Raw genomic sequence first — 25,805 nt, 5'->3', positions numbered from 1 at the left:
GCGGCACCTACGGCAATAAGTGTTTTTGGATCTCACTTTCCGCTTGTGATTTTTCCCGGGAACGTCGCCACAGACATCCAGATTGTAATACTGCGAATACAAGGGCTTCAATCACCATTGTGTGGCCTCATTCGGACGCTCGGTCAGTGCCCCTCGGTGTCTGATACCGATGCACCGAGGCGCCATTTAGCGTCTTTCAACTAACTCTAATGTAAAACCACCCGCGTCATTATTAGACACTCAGAGCAACTGACTTAAAGAGCGAGAAAGTCCGCATAGGGAGGAGGCCAGGGTGGATGGATGAGTCAAACAAACACAGGACTTTCACTGCTGTTGACTTATTTTACTGTAGTTTTTGTTACGTAGCTTATGTACTTAGTTACTTACTAATGCCAGTTACATAATAAACATAGCCTACTTATTTTATGTAACAAAGTTATTTTAACCCAAACCACAATCTTTTCCTAAACTTAACCAAGTTTTGTTGCATAATTAAGCTTAATAACTTATTAAACCAACTTACTTTGAAGCAAGACTGTGTGCATGTAACAAGCATAAACTATACGTTTTCCTGTGAACACAGAAGTTTATTTTAAAAATACACTATGCATGTAATGAGCAGAAATGGACCCGCCGTCCTTGACCAGGCTGTTCTCGTACACCGTTCGTAGCTATGCCTCCGAAAAGTAATGCACTGTCATTCGTATATATCCCACAAAATCAATTTGTATTTAATCTACATAATAGGGAGGAGGTCAACGGACTTAAACCCAGATGACCACTGCTTGTGTTGATTTATTTGTCACATAACTTTCGCACTTAAGTAACACCACTTCTGTACTTATTTTACCCAAAACCACAATCTTTTCCTAAACCTAACCAAGTTGTTTCCTGTGAAGACATAAGTTATTTTGAAAAGACTGTATGCATGTAACAGTTAGAAATTGACACGTGTTGCTGGACATTCGTAGGTAAAGGCATGAAAAGAGATGACGAATTGGGAGTAACAATGTGCAGCCAAACGGATGTAAATATTGTGTAACATGTAAAACGTTTTATCATCAGCAAAGAATCGTTTTTTTTAGCAAACTGAATGTAATCCGTGGATCTGTAGCGCTCCATGTGAAGGGACTCCAAGAGTGCATTTCATGTGATTAAGAGCTGAACCGTCACTGAGCAGGTAGATAGCGCTGTGTGGAGGCAGGCTCAACACACACACACACACACACACACACACACACACACACACACAAACACCTGCAGATTCCTGGCTCACTCCTTCAGTTGAAGCATTTTTTCATGGATATCACCATCTGTCTGCTCGGTGGGGGAGAGGACTTCAATGCCACAACAAATCAGGCTTATTAGGAGCAAAGACTCAAGAACGGTACAATTTGTTGTTTGAAATATGAAGTCTGTATGTTGATGCGTAAAACTGCCAAAAAACAACTTGGCAGTCTATTCTGCTCATTAGGAAAAGACAGAAAAAAAATAAGTGCTGTGCATGTTTTAAATTCTGCCTCTGAATTCCCAAACTGCTGCATCCACTGTGGAAAAGTACCACTTAAACTCTAAAGATCTGTTTTTTCCGACCATGGCAGTATTTTGACAAGGACATACTTAAACTATTTATTTACTGTCCCTGAAAAAGCAACACTCTTAGATTTATGACTCGCACTCAGAGCACATACTGTACCTCAGCCATAAACACAGTCCTCTATATTTTGATTTTTGGTCTTTGGCTTCGAAGCTGCATTTAAACATTCATTTATCATATGGATAAATGTACCAAATCTCTTTCATTCATTCAACTATGTGTGGCAGTTCATAAGAGAATAGTGTCAATTAGGGCTGCCAATCGCTTAAAGTATTTAATCATGATTCATTCATTAATTCGCAAATTAATTACATTTTTTATCTGTTAAAGACGTACCTTAAAGGGAGATTTGTCAAGTATTTAATCCTCTTATCAACATGGGAGTGGACAAATATGCTGCTTTATGTAAATGTATGTATATATTTATTATTGGAAATCAATTAACAACACCAAACAATGACAAATATTGTCCAGAAACCCTCACAGGTACTGCATTTAGCATAAAACAATATGCTCCAATCATAACATGGCAAACTGCAGCCCAACAGGCAACAACAGCTGTCAGTGTGTCAGTGTGCTGACTTGACTATGACTTGCCCCAAACTGCATGTGATTATCATAAAGTGGGCATGTCTGTAAAGGGGAGACTCGTGGGTACCCATAGAACCCATTTACATTCACATATCTGGAGGTCAGAGGTCAAGGGACCCCTTTGAAAAATGGCCATGACAGTTTTTCCCTCGCCAAAATTTAGCGTAAGTTTGGAGCGTTATTTAACCTCCTTCATGACCAGCTAGTATGACATGGTTGGTACCAATGGATTCGAGAGTTTTTTTTTGTTTCATATGATACCAGTATCTTCACTCTAGCTTTAAAACTGAGCCCGTTAAAACCTAAAAAAATCGCAAGTTGCGTTAATGCGTTAAAGAAATTAGGGGCGTTAAAACAAAATTGCGTTAACGCATAATTATCACGTAAACTTTGACAGCCCTAGTGTCAATACAAAACATGGCAAGGCTGCATTTTGCAACTATGCTGCACACTTGGAACAGCCTCCTGTAGGCACTGTCCAATCGTTTAAATCTAAATTTAAAAATTCTATGTTAACCGTTGCCTGCAAGTGAACTTTTGAACCTCCGACTCCTCTGAGATTGTAGTTTAATTTAGTTGTTGCTTCCAATGAAGTTGTTCTTTTTTGTCTTATCCATTTAACTATATTATGCAATTTATAAAGCACTTTTTTTTTTACATATTTTGCTGACTAAAAAGCAAGCAAGATCGAAAAACACCCGATCCTTGGTTTCTCATTTTCAATTTCTCAAATGTTAAATCATGCATTTTGGGATTTACATATGTATCAAGAGTTTTCATTGTATTCATCCTCCGTGGTCCCACCTTTTGGGATTTTTCCACATAAAATGAGTTATAAAGGTATGAGCAATAAAGAGGAACTTAAATAAGTCTGGTCTCCAGTCTCAGGGTAAACAGGCACAAAATGATTTCACTATTCTGCATGGTATTTTGTACAAATATTATAAAATGGCCAATATGAATTTAAAAAATGTTTAAAAATAGCTATTGTAATTGGTTAAAACAACATTAAGTGAATGAAAATGGTGTAAAATGTAAAATCAACAAATAAAAGTCATCTTCATTTATGTGTTTGCCACCAAAATCATCCATTTGTCCATCTGTAAATGTAAAATCCGTCACACAACGTCTCTGAAAGCAGACGTGACCTTTTCCTCCCAAACAAACCAGACCACTGAGAGATTCTTGCTGGCTACTCACAGATTCGCCCCGTGAATGGGACAGAGCCGGCGGTGGATCCACTCAAAATGCTAATCACCTCGTCGCCACTGACTGGAATTACTCCCCACTATTCATGCAAAACTCCCCTGAACCGTCCAACAGTCGGTATCTGCCAGGGCCGCCGTTCCTGCCGCAGCTTTATACGGAGCCACAATGGAGGTCTCTCTGCTACATCACATCATTTGACTCCCGGCTTGTGCTGCCAGTACAATGACTCACAATCATATGAGCCAGACAATGGCTTCCTTTCAACCAAAGGCACGCTTTCTCGCTGCTAGGCGTGTGGTTTTAGTGTTTGAAGAGCTGGGGCAGGGCCGAGACAACCTGGAGAAAATGCTCCGGGTCGCACAAAAGACTTAATTTGACCTGCAAACTGCAGTCAGGGAGAGCACAAAAGGAAGTCTGATCTGCCAGCTGTGAGAACTTCCAGCATCACTTCATATGGACGATAGTTATCAGTGCTGAGGAAGAATACAAGTTTACCTACCCAAAGTGTGTGAAAATGAGGTGAAAAAGGGTCTTTAATAGGTCTTAAAATGAGTCCAACAGAAGCATAATGCCTGGATGAGACTGCTTGATGGTGGCAATCAGGACAAAGTGAAACCCTACTACGAGGCGATGAGTAAATGTCCCGTTACAACCAAAGACATCGTTCCTATCGCTTCTATCTTTAAATTAATGAAGTTAAATGGATTTCTTGACCTTTCAGACGTACCCATAAGGATTTGGAATCAAGTGTCTCAATCCGTTTAGACACAGTTTCATTGTTACCACTGTAAAGAGCTAATCTTCTAACCGTGTAAATCCCTGATCTCAATCACTGTGAAATCAGTTCTTGTTCCCTGACCAAGGTTTTTGAAATCTCTTATTCTTCTGTTATAAAACTATTAGTCAAAAAAGATTCCACCTGCCATTCACACATTTGTCCGTTAATATCTGGTTACATTTCAGGGTTTTTTTTCACGTACTATCTTCAACCAGATGAGCAACAAAAACTACAACTTCTTTAGGTTTAGGCAACAAAACTACAACTTCTTTAGGTTTCGGCAACAAAACTACAACTTCTTTAGGTTTAGGCAACAAAACTACAACTTCTTTAGGTTAAGGTAATAAAACTACAACTTCTTTAGGTTTAGGCAACAAAACTACAACTTCTTTAAGTTTAGGCAACAAAACTACAACTTCTTTAGGTTTAGGCAATAAAACTACAACTTCTTTAAGTTTAGGCAACAAAACTAAAACTGCTTTAGGTTTATGCAACAAAACTACAACTTCTTAAGGTTTAGACAACAAAACTACAACTTCTTTAGGTTTAGGTAACAAAACTACAACTTATTTAGGTTAAAGCAACAAAACAACAACTTATTTAGGTTTAGACAACAAAACTACAACTTCTTTAGGTTTAGGCAAAAAAACTACAACTTCTTTAAGTTTAGGCAAAAAAAACCAGTCAAATTTAGGGAACATCCTGTTTTGGGACAGCGCACATGCGTTGTACCTCCTTGCAATTGGGCGGGATTGTGTTCTCACTGCAATCGAACCGCACAAGGGTTCCCTTGGAGACCACCTCTTGCAAGAGTTCTCAGACCAGTTGTACGATTACGACACCGATGAGAGTCCTTTAAGGATCTGCACTCACCCTCTTTTCAAACGCAGTCTTTACAGACCCCAGTGAAAACCCAGTGCATCTTTTTAAGGTCCATTTCTTTTTCCTGAGAGAGCAAATGCACAAGATTAACACCACCTGCACTTTCTTTCCCCTGTTTTTTTTTCCACCGTGTTCAGCAGTTGCCTCCCTTAACCACCGACTCTCCAATCTCTCAACCCCGCAAGCTGCTGAGTTAACAAAACACATGATTGATCACTCGAACGGCGGCGTTCCGCGAAGAAGTATTTATACAACGTTATTAATCGACGATCAAATCTGTGTCTGGCGAGTCTAAAGGTGGCAGAGCGGTTTAAGACGAGCAAATCTCCCCGAAGGAACAGATGGCTGAGTTCTCGTCAGATATTTTCTCAAAGTGTCATCGTCTCTGGCGAGTCATCTGTCACGCCCACACGCCGACGCCACCGCTCTCTTTTCCCGTCTACCCGCCTCACACTTTCTTCTCTCTGCAACAATCCCTCCATCATCACTCCCGCCTCCCCTCCTCTCCACGTCTTTGCTCTCGTCTGCTTCACCTGCAGTGTTTTTCCGTCCTGAGCGTGCAATTTCAACCCTCCGAATTGCTTCTCCTCCCTGCTCTGCAGCCTCTCGTTGTGTTTTCTTTGGCACGTCTAAATTAGACTCTCTCTCCTGGGATTATTTTTTCTCTTTCTGTTTCAGTCTGAGGATGCAGCTTCACTTTTCTCTTTTCTCTCTGCTGGATCCTCTTCTTTCTTAATAGTTACGCAAAGTTAAAGCCCCTATGTGCGTAGAATTTTTACGTGAGTAGAGCTACGCTAATCAATTCTTTGATAATAATAAGCCATAGATAGATGCCCGCTCACAGTCACAGAGAATTTTCACTCAACTCTGCGCGTCCCTTCATCTCTATGGAGCATTTTAGCATCTTTCTTTTGGTTTTATAACTCGCAACTTTGCTGTTTTGGATCAGTCTCAGTGCTCTCATCAGTGTTATTTGCAACAGAAGCAGCAGGCAGCTGTTCTGTTCAGCAAATAAGCTCTGATAAATCCACTGTACACTACCTGTTCAACTCCAAATAGCAGACAGACAAAGATAGCGATTAGCCAGCCACTTAATGCGCCAAAGTGGAGCTCCAAAGTGGAACGTTTAGCTGCTTGAGAGCCAGATATTTCACTTCATTCATCTCCAAAAGCAAGCAACTTTGTGATGTTAATAGTAGGGCTGTCAAAGTTAACGTGATAATAACGCCACTAAGTTCTTGAACGCATTAAGGCAATAGATCTGTTGGAGGTTGGAGCGGTTTCGGTTTTAAAGCTAGAGTGAAGATACTGGTATCATATGAAACTACAAAACCTAAAGAATCCATCGGTACCAACCATGTCATACTAGCTTGTCATGAAGCAAGCTAAAAAACGTTCCAAACTTTCACTAAATTTTGGCAAGAAAAAACTGTCATGTCCATTTTCAAAGGGGTCCCTTGACCTCTGACCTCCAGATCAGTGAATGTAAATGGGTTCTATGGGTACCCACGAGTCTCCCCTTTACAGACATGCCCACTTTATGATAATCACATGCAGTTTGGGGCAAGTCATAGTCAAGTCAGCACACTGACACACTGACAGCTGTTGTTGCCTGTTGGGCTGCAGTTTGCCATGTTATGATTGGAGCATATTGTTCTATACTAAATGCAGTACCTGTGAGGGTTTCTGGACAATATCTGTTATTGTTTTGTGTTGTTAATTGATTTACAATAATAAATATATACATACATTTGCATAAAGCAGCATATTTGCCCACTCCCATGTTGATAAGAGGATTAAATACTTGACAGATCTCCCTTTAAGGTACATTTTGAACAGATAAAAAAACGTGTCATTAATCGCGGTTAAATATTTGAATCAATAAAAAAGTCTCCTCTCTCCTACTCCTTATATCTTGTCAAAACTAAAGCGGTCTGTGTAAATAGTGCCCACATATCGTATTCCTCTCTGTCAATATATGATCTCTGTTTTCTCTCTGCATATTTGTTTTGCGGGTCGGATTGTAATCCCTTTCTCCTGTTCCTCTGGTCAGGCAGATGGAGGTCTCCAGGAGGTCCTGGGGTCTCAGTAAATCCCTGGCCTTTGGAGCAGTGGTGAGCCCGGCCTGGCAGGTTCTGTGTTCTTGCCGTCCAAAATGACTCGTTAAAGGTTAAAGGCGTCACCGCCCGACTCCCCGTCCTGCTATAGGACACTCTCAATCCCCCTTTCATGTCCGTTGGATAAAATCGACTTGACAGCAGAAAGCAGGAGGAGCTGCAGAGCTTTTTTTTAGATCATGTCATGAAAAGCTATTTTTGCATGAAATAAAGTAAAACAACCATCAGCAGGGTTTACTACTGGGAAATGCCATTAGCGCCCATTTTGATGTGTGCAGGAAAAAAATGGAGAACAATCTAGGCTACAGGTCATCGGAGCGAGACTCCAGAGAGCATTACCCACCCACACTGGCCACAAGGACGTAACAAAACCTGCCATCCTAGAAAAGACGTGTCGTCACTCCCCGTTGTGCTGAGCTTGGTCCGTCCTCGTGGACTTTTGTGGTGAGACTATGATGTGACCCAAATATCAGGCGTAGTCTTGCATGTTTAAGCTCCCGTAGCCAGGTGCACTTTGCACATGGGATGCAGATGAGCAAAATCAGCAGTTGCGAGCAGCTATAGTCGGAGAATGAATCGAGGTCTGACCTGGACTAGCAACCAAGTATGCTGCCTTTTTTGATATTTGGGCAGATATGACCTTCTTCTGGACCTTCTTCCTGCGCTTACTTTCTCTCTTTCGTGTCCCGTGGTAAACCAGATGTCCACGTTGATTTATTGGTCACATGACTTACGTACTTAATTAACGCCACTTCCTGAGTTAACCATGATCTTTTCCTTAACCTAGCTAAGTAGTCTTGTTTCCTAATCCTAACCAAGTTGATCCTTTCCTAAACTTAGCTAAGTACTTTTGTTGCCTATACCTAACCAAATCAATCTTTTCCTAAACCTAACTAAGTTGTTTTCTTGCCTAATCCTAACCAAGTCGATCTTTTCCTAAACCTAACTAAGTTGTTTTCTTGCCTAATCCTAACCAAGTAGATCTTTTCCTAAACCCAGTAAAGTAGTTTTGTTGCCTTGACTTAAGGAAGTTGATTCCTGTGAAGACAGAAGTTTATTTTGAAAAGACCATATGCATGTAACGAGCGTAAACTGACACGTGTTGCTCAACATTCGTAGGAAAATGCACGAAAAATTAGGAATAACTTTTCCGTAAGATATCATACGAACTGTCGTACAACAATACGTTGCCCCGGTACGTCCCCACGCATGTGGATAAACGGTTGTGTCTGAATCCAGGACATGTAAGGGGCGTAGTGCTCGAAATTGTTGGTGTTTAGCCTTTCAAATAAAACATTTTCACTGCAGTCAAAAAGCTGTTTGCTGTCCTGCTTGCCACGGCACACACAAAGGAAGACACGCACCTGTATTAGAAAGACTAGTTGACTTAAGCATGTCATTTTTTTACTATAGGCTATATATCTTGTATTTTTTTAGTGGAAATTCAGGTTTTTAATCAGACTCGGACCTAAAACTGCTACCGTGGTTCAGGCTCATTTCAGGTCGGGCCTGCTTTTTTTGGCCCCCGTCACAGCTGTAATGTAGCCTGTGATCCCATTGAGACACTCTACAGGATGTGATACTGGCCTATCAAAAATATACCTGGCTGGAATGACAAAAAAAAATCAAAAAAGCATCACTTGGCATTAGCAGCACTGTTTCTTTTGTTGCTAAAAATTGACATTTGGGGAGAAACATGTTTTTTCATGGAGCACTGACAGAGATGGCATCCCATTTTGAATCCAGCCTGAGGGGGCTACGACACAGTTCCACCTCCTGTGTCACACTGACCTCCATTTTAAAGCAGTTTACTGCCGTATCAGAGTGTTTCTGAACCGATCTACGGCTACAACACAACACAACACAACACAACACAACACAACACAACACAACACACACAGCTCTCTGCTTCAGCCCGGTTGGTGTACATTTATAGACTCCGTCACTGCTCAGTCAGTCCGCTCCAAAGCTTTAGTTTTAAAGCATGCATACCTACAGAAAACATGAGCATCTTCTATAACATAAATATCTGTCCATATGCATATTTTAATATTAATATTGTATCTACAGTCGACCCTGCGATTACTCAAACATGCTCTGATGTTAGTACTCGTCACACCACAATTCATTTATTTATTTTGATCACAAATTAGTTATTATGCCGGACAAAAAAGCACTTGTGTAATTCACGTCTTAACAAAGGAAGAAGAAGTGAAAGGAATCGTTCAACATTTTGGGACCAAGAGTTGGATGCAGGATGTGGTTAGCCTAGCTTAGCATAAAGACTGAAAGCAGGGGGAAACAGCTAGCCTGCACTAAACTCCTCGTTAAATCAGTTGTTGTTTTGATCTGTCACTTTGGAAGGTATGTTGTAAAATTGCTAATAATATATGACTTAAAAAACCCTCTAAGCCCAGCGATAGGTGAAGGAATACAGTGAAGCTCCCGACGTGAATGTAACGCTATAAACTCAACACACAGGCCTGAACACTTCCTCTCGCTGTCATCCAGCTGGCTGATTTGAGATGAGTCTGTTTCACCAAAGTGCAGCAGGCGGCTGAGCGGACAGGCTGAGAAACTGGAGCAGAAAATTTGGCCCAATCACACACACAGACACACAAATAATAAAAAAAAAAAAGAAAAAAGCTCCACACCGGCTCTCTGCAACTGAGTTGGAAGAAACAGCGGGGAGCAGAGAGGATTCTGGGAGATGGGAGTCCGAATTCAGACATTCAGCTCGCTGAAATGACAGATTGGAGTCCATAGAAAAGCTAGATTCTCAGATGGTGCTGGTATGATTTTCCCACAGCGGTGCACTATTTTAAAAACGCAGATCTTTGGCAGAACCTTGGCAGAACCTTGGCAGAACCTTGGCAGAACCTTGGCGAGCTGTACGACATCAGAGCCAAAGATGATGCAAAAGTCTTCCACACTTTTACTCCAGCCTGAAAGCGTAGAGCGTGTGAGTGGATTTCAGGATACAGTAGCAGGCACAAAGTGTACCATCAGTAAAAAGTAGTGGTCCCCTGTGTCACAGCTAGCAGCAGCACCGCCGGCTGCAGCTATTCCTGTCCAACAGTAAATGCTTTCAGTCTACAGGAGAATGAAAAGTAGCCTTTCAGCTAACCCGGGTACATTTACATTTACGTTTGAATGTTGAGTACATCGTCCCTTTTCAAATAAAAATTCAATTAACTGGAGGTGAAGCTGCTTCATATAGGATGTTATTAAAAGTCTTAAACTGAGAGAACTACTGGGGACCTAGAACAAATATTTCATTATTGCATAATGCTCATTTTGTCCAAAACGACGACGACGGGTCTTAAACCTGCGTTACCCTTCAGTAGTACACTAAAGATATAACAGAAAAAGAACCGTCATCTGTAGCTGCTGTAATCTTGTAAAACCATCTACCAATCACTGCCTCGCGGTCCGCTTGGAAAGAACCAATCAGATGCCTCCCTGCCTCCCTGCTCGTACTCTACCCTCGGCGTGCACCAGCCTGAACTCAAAGAATGGAAGAGGAAACTCAGCCCTGCAGTAGCACTGCCGCAGCTACTGGTCATGAGGTAGCGTTGTTGAGTTGAGGTCCTCTCTCCGCTCTGTGGCGGTGAAGGAGTTACGATGCTCGTGCATGTGTGAGTGTGTGGGGGGGGCGTTGCCTTGGAAAGGGAAGGGGGGTATAGACGGAGCTCATGAGACGGTGCTACTTTCAGATTTCGCTAGCTTTCCAACATCGTGCACCCTATCTTTAATAGTCTAACCTGCAATATTGCTCTCCCATGATCCGGGTACTTTAACACTTGGAAGTCGAGCCATTTGGGCTTCATGCAACACTGAGCACCTCTCATAGGAATGGAACGGGAGCCTCCAACGCCCTAAACACAAAGTACAGCTGAGGCTGACGGGAATGTCACTTGATGGTGCGCAACACGAAAAGTCAGGGGATCACCAAACCTATTGGAATCCATCCTATTGAAAATAGAAAACATGTCATGAAATGAGTTTCGTGCGATCCATCCAATAGTTTTTGAGATATTTGATTTGTACTCGTAGCTGCTGATGCGGCTAAAACTGGTCAAACGGTCAAAAAATTATTCTTGCAAATCTGGCTACAAAAGATCCAGTTATTTTTTTTGAACCTGGGATCTGGTGTCTTGTTGTGGATTTTATACAGAAGCAGGAAGTGATCTAAACAAAGTCATCACTTTGTTCTGGAGAGCAGTGTAATTACCCAGAGTACACACAGACTGCCCACTGCTTATTCTGGCCTCAGGCTGAACACACACACACACACACACACACACACACACACACACACACACACACTAAAGCTAAACACACATTCAGAGGCATAAATAAACACACACACACACACACACACACACACACACACACATTCACTGGTGTTTAGAGGATCAATCCTCAGATTGACGGAGCTTGAGAAAACTCCTGGGCCAGAAATGGTTATTGATCGGCGCGGTGCGACCACAGAGAGCCGCTGTGTGTTCAGCTGCTGCTGCTTACGAGTCCGAGGACGCACTCAGCGGAGATGAAAGCCAGCGAGGCGCTTTGAGACGCTTTTTTTTTACTGAGACGTTTATTACTTGAATACAAAAATCGCTCCCAACGCTTTGTTGGCTGCGGAGGGAAACCAACGGCAGACAAAACAAAACAGAGAAGTGAAAGGGATTACGTCCATCTCTGTGGAGTCGGTGGCATTTCACTCTGCAGAAATCCCTCTCTCCTCCTCCTCCTCCTCCTCTTCCTCCTCCTCCTCCTCCTCCACCTCCTCAGACGCTCACATGACCTCCATGTCTGCAAAGCTGGCAGAAGTTTGTCTGGATGGAAAGTCGCTCACCACAAATGCTCTGCTGGTTTCCATTTCTGAACCAAAACTACTTTTTAAATGAGTGAGAAAGTTCATTCTTGACCTTGAAACGATAGTTTGAGTTGTCAAACTACATTTTCTGTTATTCCTTTATCTCTTGTTTTGTTTTTTTCTGACTGCATCCACTAAATACGGAGTATGTGGAGGTAAAATAGATATGATTTATATTGAACAATATTTTTGCTATAACAGCAATAAGAAACTCAAAAGGAAAATTGAGCTTGTATTTCCTGTAAATTGGCATTAATCACATGCCTTGCTGAAATGACCTGTGATTGGTCAAAGTCTCCCGTCACGGGTTAGATTTTCTAAGGCCTGAAAACAGAGCCATGAGGAGGAGCAGAAGTCTAGTTCTCTCTCAGAACACTTGAATCACAATATGCTGAAAGGTTATTCTGTTCCTGCTCCTCTCTGTTCAGGTGGAGGGAATCAGGATAGAACCTGAGGCACCACAGGCCAGAGAGCATCTCCACTCACAGAGCACCTCTGCTTTCACAACAGCTTCTTCCCAGCTACAATAAGACTGGTGGCAAAGGACGTTAAAGAGGGACACAAATACCCCTCACCTCACCGCACCACCATATTAAAAGAACTTGTAGCTCTCATAAAAATATTTAAAAAAAACAATTATATATTTCAGAGAATTCAGAGAATTACACAGTAGAAGGCAATAATGGTATGGAGGTGACAGGAAGTGAGAGAAGTTCATTTCAGACCCTGAGAGTAGGGATGAGATCACGTTGCAGAATGGGCTCTGAGATCCAGCCTGCGAAGGTCATCTGAGCTCAAACTAAACATACACATTAAACTTAGGGATCCACTGACGTCTACACAGTTTAAAATAATGTTTCCAGCCATGACTGAAGGAGAGCCAGGAGAGCTGAAAACAAAGCCTGTCTGATTAATTAACCAGCGAAGTTTTCTGTTCCTGATGTCTCTGACGTCTCGTCTTTGTCGACTCTAAGAACGGTTGAAGCGGTGATAAAGAGCGTTTCTTCTCTCCGCTCACCAACCTGTAACACTTTGTCACTCCGTCCTGATTCATTGTGAGACGGAGCGAAGCCTCTGGCCTCGTTCCTCACTGTAGACTGAGATTTTTGTTGTCGTCTGACACATCCAGGTCAGACTCTTTCAGGCGCCGTTAAGTGATCGAACAGGTGCCATCAAAGCTTCAGCAGAAATACCCACAATCCACTGCGCTACAGGCATTTACCAATCAGCAGCAGTTGATATAACTGGGTCATGTCAGCTGGTTATCTACGGGGTGGTGGATTCAACAAAGAACAACATGAACCTATTATTATATTATTATCATACAGGTTTTTGGCTGTCACCTGACCTGGCCCACTTCCTTTTGTGTACTTGTAGTAGATCCCACCGACCGACGCTGTGGTTAATGTGACTTGTCAGATGCGTTCGCTGCCTCGCCTTTGTGTTCTCAGACAGATAAGAGACTCGGGGAGGCCGGGGACGAAGGCACTGAGCCCCCAAGGCCTGTTTACTATCTACATGGAGTCATCTGCTGAAACCTGCAGCCTGGTCCAGACAGTTAAGTCTGGACCGGCCAGCCTCAGAGAAGCTCTGTCTAATTCCTCAACTAGAGGCTAATACTTATGTGTCCTTCCTGTTTGTTTTCATTATGAGGTAATGAATAACTCACTGCTGGCCATATCGATGAATGCCGACACGGCCGGACCCCGGAGACTCATCACCTGCTCAGCTGAAGAGCTTCAGGTGGATCAGCCTTCATCATAAGACCCACAAGGGGCTTTAGCTTCAGCCTTGTATCTCAGTGAGAGGCTGTGTGAAGGCGGGTCCTCCGGGACAGGACGCAAATTTAATGAAGCCTAATAGCTGTCGCAACCTGTTGGTGTGCACTGTAACTGGAAACATGACGTCACAAATCAAACCAATCACCAATCACCAATCTGGGCAACGTTTCTATTAATTATGATAACTTTGCTTAATAAGAATCTTGCAGATGGTTCAACAGTTATTCAACAGTAGGTCTACATAAAAAAAGAAATGATATCCAATATTTTGGGTTTGATATAGCGTTCAGTTTCCCCACCACATAGGTGTTTTAGATGCCAAAATGTTTTCATAACTGATAAGAAAAAACTATGAAGACATAGGTTGGAAAAAAAAAGGAATTTTTAAGACGTGAAGTTGTGAAACTTTGAAGGTAGCGTTTTAATCTCCTGATGTCTGACTAATTTAGCAGGCAAAATGACAACAGCTCGGACAATTAGAGGCAGACCAGACTGAACTAACAAGAAAGAATACAACTCTAAACACAAAGCTGCATCTCCTCCAGCAGGTAATATTTTTTTTTTTATAACAAATCTAGCCCGTGACGGGAGACTTTGACCAATTACAGGTCATTTAAGAGAGAGAGAGCGTTCCTATTGGCTTTGCTCCGGCTGGTGGGCGGTGCTTGGTATTCTCTCTGCAGATCTGATTGCTTGTTTTCCTCCGGTCTGTGAAATCTTGCAGTTGCCATTAGGAGCATCGGAGGACACCGGAGGACACCGGAGGACACATAGGCACATGATTTCTTTCTGTCTCATGTACTAATGTCAGGATATAGCGACCGCTTTATAAAAATATATATTTTTTTAATCATATTTGCTCCATTTTCACGTACGTGGATATAATACTCGACAATGTTTGGGAGAGGTATTGTTGGGTTGATGTGATCATCTGCCTCTTCAGAACATGTTAAATGAGACTTTGTTTGTCTTTGTTGCATGAACGCCACAAATTAACTTTAAACCCATTCCTAAAGGAGGTTATGCAGCGACAGAAGCTGTTTGTATGGATCCATATTCAGCCTGAAGAAACACGTCCACAGGGTTCATTCAACCTTTGTGATTTCGAGTCAAGAGTTCAGGTGTGCATGTGTGTGTGTGTGTGTGTGTGTGTGTGTTTGCTCCAGCTCCTCACACCTGATCCACATCACGCTGATGACGGCTGAAGAGTAGAAATGATAGAGCTTCTTGAGCAGAGCATGACAGCATGTAGCAAAGGCTGGGTTTGGAGAGTCTGTCCTAAGTTTATCCTTATCCTAACTGTGTTAGCTTATCAGCATGAATCCACAAAAACCCACAAAGCTACAATCCTCATTTAGCAAATAAACACATTTCAGCTTTAGCCAAAGTTATGCTCCAGTGCTCGCAGTTAGCCCATCGAAGTGTGTGCTTTCCTTTTCAATATCATTATTTGGTCTTTAAGAAAAAACCCATTGCATTTTCCCAAAGCTTAAATGCTTCCTTGATTCGACCAACAGTCTAACGGTTTACTGAATGAAAATGAGCAAATATTCAAATTTGAGAAGCTGGAAACATTTTGAATTTTGTGGCTTTTTATTGCTAAAAAAATGACTTAAAGGATTAATTGATTATCAGAGTTGTTGCTGACTGTGGGGGTTTTTTTCAGTTCGTAGCAGCAAAGCCTTCATGCAAAAGTGTTTTGGGTTGTGGATTTTGTCCCTTAATTCTTGAATTACATGATTCATTCATTTACATTTTGTCCAAAGCCTCTTAGAGTATATCTGTAGGAGCAAGAGCTATAGAGCTGTTCAGTGCTGCTACGTGCAAAACACTAATGAATGAGATGTTAGTATATTTCTGTCCCAGTGATCGCTCCACATGGCCTGACAACATTGTTTGCAGTTGCATGCACATTTCATTTGGTTTACAAGACCAAGTAGACTAGCTAACGCTGCAGAACCAGAAACCTATAGCAACCTAGATTACTGCAACTCAGAGCCCATGAGTATCCTGAGTGTCCTGAAGGGAAACTTTGGAGGGAACCAGCTACAAGACGGTTCGATTAGTCTTTCGCCCCTATATGCTACCCAGATCCGACGACCGATTTGCATGTCAGGACCGCTTGTTTCTTGTAATTTGTTGATTTTGTTCTGTGTATTTATTCTGTTTTATTACACGGCTGTGTTGAATACTCGATTTTGATTGGTCAATCACGGCGTTCTGTGGTCTGTAATTTCTGTATAACAGACCGTTGCTATGTATAACAGAAAGTCCGTTGCTATGTATAGCAGACCGTCCGTTGCTATTTATAACAGACCGTTGCTATGTATAACAGACCGTCCGTTGCTATGTATAACAGACCGTCCGTTGCTATGTATAACAGACCGATGCTATGTATATTAGACCGCTGCTATTTATAACAGACCGTTGCTATGTATAACAGACCGTTGCTATGTATAACAGACCGTTGCTATGTATAACAGACCGTTGCTATTTATAACAGACCGTTGCTATGTATAACAGACCGTTGCTATGTATAACAGACCGTTGCTATTTATAACAGACCGATGCTATGTATAACAGACCGTTGCTATGTATATTAGACCGTTGCTATTTATAACAGACCGTTGCTATGTATAACAGACCGTTGCTATTTATAGCAGACCGTTGCTATGTATAGCAGACCGTTGCTATGGGCGCAGCTCAGATGTCGGACTCGGATGTTGGACCATTTTTGTGTCAAATTATTGTTTTCTTAAGTAAGCAGCCGTGTAATAAGCGGGATAATGTGCGGGGTCATTGTTGTGAAATAAACCCCTTCAGGGCGATGAGAGACCCAGCAGCATCGACCTGTTGAGGATTCTTTCACAACAATGACCGGCTCGCTGTACATTATCCCTTACTTATTGTACTCTTGACATCATTGTAAATGACGGCATGCCCACAAAGATTCCTCGAGATTTAAATAAAGGTTGAATTTTGAAAAGACTGGAGCGGAAATTGACACGTGTGTGTTGTAGAAAGTCACTCTGAGCGTCACGAACAAAAAGGGGGAATTCGTGTCTATGTACGTAAATCAAATAGATTGAATTTTTATGACTATTTCACGGGCTACCGTGTTGGAATTAGATGAGTGAGAGCAACAGAGGACAAAACCTTCCATGAGTCGTAAAAACTGAATGACCGGTTTGGGAAATGGTGGAGTTTATTAAGAACAAAACAAAGGAGCACAGACACTAAGCTCCTGTAGGTGTTGCAGGTTTGAGTGCACAGGGACGGATTAATAAGCATGAAACAACTTCCAATCCCAATTTAGTGCACAAAATCTGCTCTGATATTCATTTAGAGACAGTATCTGACAGACATAACTCAACAAGACATCCATAAATCTGTGCTTTTAGGGTCAGATCAACTTCACACTAAGTCTTTTAGACGATGATGAAGATGTCGGATATGAGTGGGTGTGAGACCTAACTTCAACTTCAATAAAAATCTGTTCAACTCAGTGGAACAGAAGAGAAACTGAAGACAGTGGGTGCCGTTCTGACTCCAGAATATTTCCCTGCAAGCTTGAAGATTCACTCTCACGCAGATTTGCATTGAGCTCGATGGGTTCGTCATTAACGCCCAGATTATTTCAGACTGTATTTGTCGATCAATCTACACAACAAGATCCAGCTTCTAACAGTTAAGGCAAACACCATTATGTGAGCGCTAACAATGAAACGTGTATTGACCCGTACGGCATAATGAAAAGATAAGATGAGGCGACACAGAGGAGGCAAACATGAAGTTCAGAGGTAAATATGTGACTCATCCATACTGGAGCGGAAGTTCAGTGTTGGAGAGCAAACACAGAGAACATGCTCTTTATCTTAAACAAATATAGAGATGAGGAAGGCCGCATATCCATATATCCTCCTTTATATTATAGCAGTGTTAATTAGAGCATTTCCTACGTTGAATGAAAGCATGCACGGCAAAAGCAGACAATTCTTGTACCGAAATTATTTGGTAAAGTTGTAAATGTCCAAAAAACAATAACATTTGCAAACTGATATTGACAGTAACTGCAACTTGCAAGTTTTCTCTTGCAAAGCTTGTGGAAGGAAAATAGACCTTTTATTGTGTCCTTATTGTGTTGCAGCAATGAACCAATCACAGCTCAACCTAAAACTACATGTTGCCAATTGAACGCTTTGATTTGCATTTTTTTTGTGGTGCGTTTCAGCTACGATGTCTGCAGCTCCCCGAGACGAGCGTTAACCTGCACACACACACACACACACATACAGACTCACAGCTCAGCTATACAGACGACTTTACGTCCGTCCGCTCCGATGATGTAGTCTGATTTAATTTAATGCAATAATGGGCCGATGTTGGCCGGCGTCCACGTGCCTGTGTGGCCTAATAGAGAAGCAGTTTGTCATCCGGCCAAAACCATAAACATAATAAAGACAGTGTATGTAAAGGGACGTTAAACTCGAAGGTTTTCAATCTCCCATCTTCATCCATGATGGACTGAAGCGTCGTGTTTTTAAGTCCGCAAAGATCATTGATTTGGTGCATTTCTGTGAACACAGTCAAGCTAACTTTGCCCACTTTATAGTATTTAAAAGTTAAAACCCGTATCAACGGACGGAAGAATGAACTCCCCAAATCTCCTCAGTGCACAACGGACAAAAGTTCTCTGAAACTTCTTTCCGTTATTGGACTTTCAATGCTCCGGTACGACCCTCACTCTTTGTTAAAGCAAGTCTTGTTTGATGTTTTTTCTTTGGTTTTGTTGAGTGAGTTATTTTCTTTTTGTACTGTGTCAACACCTATTGACATGTTTGACTATTGAAATAAGCCTTAAATGTTTGTAATTGAATTTTATACTTCCTGTGTAAATAAAACAGAGAATGTTTGACGCCTTGTGCGAAAAGAAATCTGTCAACGTCTATTACAGATATTTAAAATGACTATATGACTTTTTATGACTTTGATGTGAAGTTCCTCCAGTGCTCAATAAAACCCCAACTTCTTGCTTTAAGTACAAAGTCTGTCTCTCGGTGGTTTCTATGTCTAATTTCACTTCTGCTAGCCGTCTGTCAGTGGTGGCTTTGAGAAGTATTGTTTGATTTAGAGCAGTGATTCCCACAGACTGGGTCGGGACCCACAGACTGGGTCGCAGGACATATTATAAGGAGAATTTCTTTTAACATTTATATCTGCAGTACACCTTTGAGCCACATGAGGGAGCCTGAATGTTCATCTTGTTTCACTAATGAGAAGGAAACAAGCCTGTTAACTCCACCTAAATGCATTTATTTGGTCTCTCTCATGTATTTAACATGCGTATATGTTTTCAACAACTCGATATCGCGGGAAGGCGTATAAATACCACTAGATTACACATTTTAATGTTTCCGGGTGTTATTTGTACGCGACGCAAACGTCCACAGTTAGGTTTAGGCAAGAAAAGCACTTAGTTAGGTTTAGGAAAAACGTCATGGTTGGGCTTAAAATAAGTAAGTAAACTAAGTAAAACGCGTACAGGAACAACTACAGAAATCGCCAACATAAAAACGTCTCTAACGTAACTTACAGAACAAAACACCGGTCAACTTTCCTTGTTAAAAATCCGGTGTTTGTTGGACTCATCCAGCTCCACCCGCCGGCCCAACATATGTGGTCGTTCTGGCTTTTTATTCTCCGTCACTAACTTATTACAGTAGCATTTATACGCGGATGCATTTCCATCGCAGTCAGTGCAGGATACATAGCGTACACATGACACGCGTGCCTATGCAGAGGGTTGTTTAGTTTATTTATTGACAACACTGAGGGCGTTTTATGTTTTAATTATTTATTTATTTATTGTGTCAAGTTGAATGTGCTACTTTTTTTGTTCTGTAATTACCTCGTGTCTTTTCTACCTTTTCTTTTCTTAAAGCTGACTCGGTGTAAACTGCTCAGAATTCCAATGTACTTGGGTGCAAATGGCAAATAAAACTCTTGAATCTTTGAATCAAGAAAGGCGTACTTATTGCACGCTAAACGCCTTGCACATTATCGTGGCATTTATACGCCTTTTCGTGTGAACGGGCTGGTTTTCAATGACATAATCAACATCAAACATGTATCCCTTTGAAATGGCTGTTTTACCTGTTCAAGATAATAAAAGGTGATGTGGAAATGGTAGTAAAAAATGGTCAGGAATGTTCATTGCTCTTCTCACGGTTTATAGATATGGCCGAAAAAAGTTTGTGAAACACTGATTTAGAGGATGTTAAGGCTTTAACGTTGTGATGCTTGGGGGGGTGTCTCATCTGTCTTGTCCCACCTGGCGTTCCCGGCTCTGATAAGATGGTGTTGAAGCCGCCCGAAGCCAAAAAAAAAAAGACTCCAGATATCTAAAAACAAGCATCGGTGTCTGGAGGCCGGAGTAATACATCTGTACTGAGACTGTAGGTGAGAGTTTGAGCTGTTATGTGGAGAGGAAAGACGGACTACAGTGACCTCACCTCCCTAAATACTTTAACAGTGAGTGTTCAGACGTTAGAGGAAGACTTATCCATCATACTGACAGACTGTGTGATGTGTGATTCCTCATTTTTCGTGCGCTTTCCTACAAACGTCCAGCTTCAATTTCCGCTCCCGTCTTTTCAAAATAAACTTCCATCTTCTAACTTGGTTAGGTTTAGGCAACAAAACAACTTAGTTAGGAAAAGATTGCGGTTAAGTTACGCCTCATTGGAAGTGGTTACATACTGTAGGTATAGCTTTGAGCGTTGTACGAGAACAGCCTGAGATAATGACCTGCTGACCTTCTCCTGGCATCCATGATGAAATGTTGTTTGTCAAAGTGTCTCTTTGTGGGAAGTCCTGATGCCAGAGGGGTTTATTTGCTTCCAGAAAATACTACATAAAAGTTTCTTCACCTGCTATTTCACCTTCAAATGTGTCAGATAGTGTCTAAACTGAGTACACGGTGTTCCTACTCCTGCTGTCGCTGCGTCCTCAGACATCAGCGCTGAATAAACTGAGAGGAGTGACGCTAAAAGGAGAGCGAGACCCAGGTTGTAAAAGCAGCCAGTGGTATAAATCTCAGAAGCATTTCATTAGCTGTGATCGGTTGATGTCACATTGTTTATTTGAAGGTTTTGTCTAATGTCAACGTGTCAGGATTTCAAAAGAAACAAAGTGTTTCCAGCTGTTTGAGAACTGATTGAGAGCAATAATGATGAAGAAAATGAGACTGTTTTTTATTTCTACAACTCTCTAGGTCAGGTTGGGAAACACAGGGTTAAGGGCTAAACCAGGGGTCAGCAACCTGCAGCTCCGGAGCGACATGCAGCTCTTTAGCTCCTCTCCAGTGGCTCCCTGTGGATTTATCAAAATGGAAATGAATAACTGTTTTTTTGTTTACATTTTCATTTTTATTTATCATTGTTGTAGGTCTATGGTACGACGGAGTATTAGGGCCACATTGAGGAAACAAAATAAATCTGAGATTTAATATAATATATAATATATATAATACTATGAAGTAGTCATTTTACTTATTTTCTTTTTTTCTCGTAATATTACCATTTTTTTCTCGTAAAGTTATGACTTTATTCTCGCAATATTACGACTTTTTTTCTCGTAAAGTTATGACTTTATTCTCGCAATACTACGACTTTTTTTCTCGTAAAGTTATGACTTTATTCTCGTAATATTAGGACTTTTTTCTTGTAAAGTTATGACTTTATTCTCGTAATATTACGACTTTATTCTGTAAATCTCAGATGTTTTTTCCCTCAATGTGGCCCTAATACTCCGTAGTACATTGTCTCTTTGGCCCTCACTGCATTAGACTTATATACTATATACTTAGACTATAAACTGTGTTACCTTCATCACAATGATCACATGTTTTGCCCCAGACAGATTTTCTTTTTGCCTAAAATGGCTCGGTTGATAGTAAAAGTTGCTGACCCCTGAACTAAAGAATGTATAGAAGTATAAAGCTGTGTGCGTTTTGTTGAGGTAGAGAGGTGACTACGACCAAACACTAGGAGCAGTTTCCAGCCCTCAATGTGACAGTCTGTCTCTGCAGAAGGCCACAGAGGCACCGCTGACGCATGTGTTCACACACACGCACACACACGCACACACGCACACTCGCACACACGCACACACACACACACACACACGCAAACACACACACACACAGAAACACTTGCATACAAAAACAAACGTGCACGGATAAACACACACACGCTGTTTACTAATGAGTGATGTGGACAGTGTGTCTGAGAAATATGCGACCTCTGACCGGCCCACAGCTCGGCTCTCTGCTAACACACACACACACACACACACACACACACACAGAGCCATCCGTCAGCCTCAAGGTTGCTATAAAGAAAACAAGAAGGGGCCCTTCGTTGCAAAATGTAAACTCAACCAAACATTCTCATTTAAAGAGATAGTACGGCTATAAATGTCTGCAGAGACACAGAATCAGAATCAGGCATGAATCTGGTTTAGACTTTCTTCAGTGAGTTGGACATAAAACCAGACGTGGTTGTGAAGTGAAGAACGATTCAGACGACAAGGAAACCTGGACTAACCTTTCAACACAATATAAGTGTTTATGGAAACAGTGGTGTATTGTAGTGTTCTGCTGGACAGGGATCTGTCACTCCTCAGAGAGCACTGGTTTCATAGCTGAAGTCTTTTTAAGATACGTGGCTGCAAGATGACTTGTCTTCCAGTGAGATAAAAAAAGTTAAAGGTCCCAAAAAATTATATTATTTTCCTGTTTTTATATGATGTTGTTTGCTGAGGATGAACTGTTTGTTGTAAATCCGGCAGCAGAAGTAGTAGCTGTCAAATTAAAGGTCCAGCATTTAGGATCTGGCGGTGAGGTTGCAGATTGCCACCAACTGAAGCCTCTCTCGTGTGCCAAGCGTGTAGGATTGCTACAATGGCGATGTAAAAACGCAAATGTCCCTCTCTAGAGCCAGTTGTTGTAAGAGTAGCGTGTGAGTGAGTGGTGAAGCAAGAGAGAGAGAGAGCGGCGTCGGGTGATGGGAGCGAGTAACGTTATCTGCTACTGTAGAAACATGGCGGTGAAACAAGGCGGACTCCGTGGAGAGGACCCGCTCCCTATGTAGATATAAATGGCTCATTCTAAGATAAAAAACCCACAAAGATTCTTATTATCAGGTGATTATACACTAATGAAAACATACTTATTAATATTATATTCCATTTCTGCCAATAGATCCCCCTAAATACTACACACTGGTCCTTTAAAGGGACTTTGTCGACCCCCAGCGGAAGCATGATACCTCCAACAGTCTCCAGCCAGAGACAATGACATGAACGGGTTGGGATTATACCAATTTCCACTGGGAGCGTCTCATTTTTATAAGAACAAAATCTTAAAAATCCATCACATAAATATTCTCCACATAGCGGCTAACTGCAAAACAGCTGGTATGGTTCATTTAATTGATTTGATTGAACTGGATTCTGCAGGGCCTGAAGAAGGTTAAATAACAAAATAAGACTTTCAGCGTCTCAGGTATTTAACCTACAGACTAATAATTGACTCTAAGAAATATCTCCAGAAACAATTGAGAAATGCAGACTGATCTGATTCACTGCAGGGGTGGGGGGGGTGAATTCAGGTCCCGATGCTAACTAAACCTGCTGACGACCCCTCTGCCCCCACCCCCCCAGCTTCAGGCCGCTCCATGAGTCAGTACTTGTTTACGAGGCAACATGCGATGTAGAATATGCTCTACTAGACGCCGCTGGGTGGGAGTCCTCGCTGGACGCATGAATGAGCTGGACGGGCTGAAAGACTTTCATTCCTCTCTCTCTTTGTGGTGCTATTTATGGAGCAGTATCGTGACCTGTGGCCTCGTTTGAATCCAGTACACTCCCACAGACTGGATAGTCGGGAAACAGAGAAGCAGAGCGCTTCAGCTGAAATGATTCAGCTCTTCACTCATAAGTCAAGGACTCTGAAGTTGTTTTCCTCTTCCCGGCCTCGCTCCTCCATCAGCACAAGCCCAGGGCCCTTGGCCCATATTTGGTGTTTGTTTTGAACTGCCTGCCGTACCAGATGGGCGGTGTTTACTACGTCAGTGCAGTTCAGACGGTGTCAGGTAAACTGTCAGTCGCAAAATAAGGTCACCAAGTTGCCTATCACATCGGCTGGTCTCATAAAACAAACTCCACCATCTGAGCAGGAAACAATAAATCATATATCTGCAGTTTATCTGCAAGCATATAGAAAAATGATATTCCAACCTGTTCTCACTCCCAACTCGTCAAATACCGACGCTGGCCCTCGGCGTCTGATACCGAGGCACAAAGGCGCAACTTAGCTCCTGTATGAGACGTACCAAGCTTTCTAACTCCAATGTAAACCCATCTACGTCATTATTACATGCTCAGAGCAACTGGCGTAGTATAAAGAGCGAGAAATCTGCGTAAGGAGGAGGTCGGGGTGGGTCAAAAAGAGACAACTGTTAGTGTCGTACATAAGTTACGCCACTTCCATAGTTATTTTGACCTAAACCATGATCTTTTCTTAAACCTAACTATGTAGTTTTGTTGCCTAACCCTAACCAAGTCGAATTTTTCCTAGTCCTAACTAAGTAATTTTGTTGCCTAACCATAACTAATTAGTTTTGTTTCCTAACCCTAACTAAGTAGTTTTGTTGCCTAAACCTAACCAAATTGATATTTTCCTCAACCTTACTAAGTAGTTTTGTTGCCTAACCCCAATTAAGTAGTTTGTTGCTTATTCCTAACTAAGTCGATCTTTTTCTTAAACCTAACTAAGTTGTTTTGTTGCCTAAACCTAAGTAAGTTGTTTCCCGTGAAGACGGAAGTTTATTTTGAAAAGACTGTATGCATGTAAAGAGCGGAAATTGACACGTGTTGCTGGACATTCGTAGGCAAACTAGGCAAGATATCGTACGAATCGTTGTGTGAGGATACGTTGGGGCGTTACACAAACCTGCGTCTTAATTGCATGACAAAAAAAAAAAAAAACAGTTACAAGATGACCGAAATAATTGCTTCTTACTCGTCTGGTTCAGCTTTGTTGTGGTAAAGAAATGAAGATGACTCTTCAATCGTGTGTATTAATCCACTGCTGAAAATAGTCCCTAACAAATGCACTATTTTCTTTGTGTTTGTGTAACGTTTGCTAAAAACTACGGTGCCCAGCTGTTTTAGGAAATTACCGAGCCTTTAAAAAACATACCAACTATATATTTGTGAGGTGTTTTTAAAGATTACGTCTTCAGTAGGAACCAATGAGCTCGCAGAGCTGAGAGCCACAGGCAGGAAGTCAGAAAGCTAACTGGGAAATCAGAAAAGCAGAGAAGAAGCTCTTGAAATATACATTAAAAAAGCCTCTTTAGCAGCTCCACCTCCCACATAAGGTTTACAGGACTGAACTTGTGCTCTACCGTTAACCACTTCTGGTTGTCTGACACACTTCTCATCTACTATCACTTCATAAAAATAACATGGAACAATTTGTTTACAACATTTTCATTATTCACCTCTTCAGCCTTCGTCAGTATTTGTGGATTCCTCGCAGCCTTTTTTGAGAATCTGAACCTTCTTATCTGTCCGTCTCGTCCTCTCTTTGTCTCTGAAGTGGTTTTAAGCGGTCAGCTCCATCAGCAGATCCTGCTTCCATGTCACCTGGTAAATGTCACTACGTGGCCTCAACAAATCTGCACCACCTTCTACGTTTAAGGCTTTTAGCTGATGCCCTTTGAAATCCAGCAGCAGAATGAGAATAGTTGTGTCTATCAGTGGGATTACAGAAAGCAGAGGCTGAGGTCAAAGAGGTAGCGCTTTGGCAATAAAACACTTCCGTGTACTTAATGTGACGATGAAAGAAGAAGAAGTCAGTATGAAAGGGTAGAAAAGTTTTCCTCTTTACACGAACCAAAAG

At 41.7% G+C, this 25,805-nt stretch overlaps 1 protein-coding gene across 3 annotated transcripts in view; it reads right to left on the bottom strand.

The window, feature by feature from the left end:
- basp1 (brain abundant, membrane attached signal protein 1) overlaps positions 1–25,805 on the bottom strand; it is a 59,008-nt gene that overhangs the window by 4,465 nt on the left and 28,738 nt on the right. Inside the window, exon 1 of one of the 3 annotated variants that reach the window (XM_037786952.1) lies at positions 25,405–25,605. The exons of 1 other annotated variant lie outside the window; for it this stretch is intronic. The gene's annotated coding sequence lies outside the window, so the exon portion shown is untranslated. Of the gene's footprint in view, positions 1–3,388; positions 3,518–25,404; positions 25,606–25,805 lie in introns of those variants that run through there. One more of the 3 variants, XM_037786954.1, reaches the window with a different exon arrangement.

Source organism: Sebastes umbrosus, chromosome 12 (genome assembly GCF_015220745.1).
Source record: "Sebastes umbrosus isolate fSebUmb1 chromosome 12, fSebUmb1.pri, whole genome shotgun sequence".
NCBI classification, from domain to species: Eukaryota; Metazoa; Chordata; class Actinopteri; order Perciformes; family Sebastidae; genus Sebastes; species Sebastes umbrosus.
This window is presented reverse-complemented; position numbering and strand designations above follow the sequence as displayed.